Here is a 1,983-nt window from a genome sequence, read left to right as displayed (position 1 = left end):
CTCAGGATAAATCCCGGGAAGCAGAACAGTGGGGTCATGTGGGGGCCATGCCCAGTCTGTGAGGAGCCTCCACATGGACTTCCAGGGGCTGCACTAGTTCACGTCCCGCCGACAGCGCGGCGCGTCCCTGTTTCTCCTCCTCCCCTCCAGCGGTGTCGTGATGTGGACCCCTGAAGACTGCGTGTAGTCTGACTTGCATTTCTCTGATTGTTAACGATGTAGAAAGTTTTTTACGCATTTGTTGGCCATTTGTATTTCTTCTTTTTTTAAGATTAACTGTTTTATTTTATTGAATATTGAACATGTGATCATGCCAATAAAATAAAAATAAAATAAATATTACATTACAGAAAATGTCTGCTAAAATATCTTCACCAGAAAACGCAACTTAGATTCCTATTTACTTTATTTAAAACAAAACAAAAAACTTCTAAAGTTTTTCTTTTTTGTAAAGTCTGAAAAATGACTGAATCTTGGTAAACATGGTGATATTTAATATCACCACTGATTTCTTTCTTTCTTTTTTTGTTTTTTACTTCTCTTACCTTTCAATACAATTTCCTACAAGGTAGTGTATGAAGAACCGTAAGTATTTTCAGGTCAGATGACGGCAGTGCAGTTTGGTATTTTAGATTGACAGGTAGACATGCAGCTCCAGGTGTCATACTTACAAAGGCATGTCCTGGGTGGGAGAGGCCTCTAGGTGGTGCCTTCCTTCCTTACCACACTGCTCTATTCCACATGCTTTTTTTGTTTTGGTTGTGTGATTTTTATGTAATTTTAAGTATTAATTTTTTAATACATGACAGCGGAATGCATTATAATTCTTATCACACATTTAGAGCCCAGTTTTTCATACGTCTGGTTGTCTACACAGTATATTCACACCATCCACACCTTCATACCTGTACTTTGGATAATGATGTCCATCACATTCCACCATCATTAATAACACCTGCCCCCTCCCTCCCTCCCACCCCTCTGCCCTGTCTAGAGTCCTCTATTCCCCCCATGCTCCCCTCCCTACCCACTGTGAATCAGCCTCCTTATGTCAGAGAAATCACTGGGCACTTGGTTTGGGGACTGGCTAACTTCACTGAGCATTGTCAAACATACGGAACGCTTCACGGATTGGCGTGTCAGCCTTGCTCAGGGACCATGCTAGTCTTCTCTGAATCGTTCAGTTTTAGTGTATGTGCTGCCGCAGCAAGCGTGGCATTTTGATGTAAAGTTTTTTGAGCTTTTACATATTCTAGATCTTAATCGTTTGTCAGAAGAGAAGCTGGCCAAGAGCTCCTCCCATTCTGTGGGTACTTTTGTTTCGCACAGAGACTTTTAAATGTGACATGTCCGTTTTTTAACTCTTCGTGTTGTTTCCTGAGCTTCAGGGCTCCTATTGACAGAGCTGTTGCCCTGCGTTGTCTTCATGCTGGACAGCTGCCCTGCGTTGTCATCAAGCTGGACAGTTGACCTACGTTTTCTTCAAGCTGGACAGTTGACCTACATTGTCTTCAAGCTGACAGTTGACCTGCGTTTTCTTCAAGCTGCACAGTTGACCTACATTGTCTTCAAGCTGACAGTTGACCTACGTTTTCTTCAAGCTGACAGTTGACCTACATTGTCTTCAAGCTGACAGTTGACCTGCGTTTTCTTCAAGCTGACAGTTGACCTATGTTTTCTTCATGCTGGACAGTTGACCTGCGTTTTCTTCAAGCTGACAGTTGACCTACATTGTCTTCAAGCTGACAGTTGACCTACGTTTTCTTCATGCTGGACAGTTGACCTGCGTTTTCTTCAAGCTGACAGTTGACCTACATTGTCTTCAAGCTGACAGTTAACCTATGTTTTCTTCAAGCTGACAGTTGACCTACATTTTCTTCAAGCTGGACAGTTGACCTACGTTTTCTTCAAGCTGACAGTTGACCTACGTTTTCTTCAAGCTGACAGTTGACCTACATTGTCTTCAAGCTGGACAGTTGACCT

At 42.6% G+C, this 1,983-nt stretch overlaps 1 non-coding gene across 1 annotated transcript; it reads right to left on the bottom strand.

The window, feature by feature from the left end:
• Positions 1 to 1,108: 1,108 nt before the first annotated feature.
• On the bottom strand, positions 1,109 to 1,210 carry LOC113201427 (U6 spliceosomal RNA). Its single transcript, XR_003303158.2, has one exon. It is a non-coding gene; the product is annotated as a U6 spliceosomal RNA (small nuclear RNA).
• Positions 1,211 to 1,983: the final 773 nt, after the last annotated feature.

This window comes from Urocitellus parryii, chromosome 2, assembly GCF_045843805.1.
Source record: "Urocitellus parryii isolate mUroPar1 chromosome 2, mUroPar1.hap1, whole genome shotgun sequence".
Taxonomy (NCBI): Eukaryota; Metazoa; Chordata; class Mammalia; order Rodentia; family Sciuridae; genus Urocitellus; species Urocitellus parryii.
The sequence above is the reverse complement of the archived record's forward strand: the minus strand, read 5'-3'. Positions and strand labels throughout refer to the sequence as shown.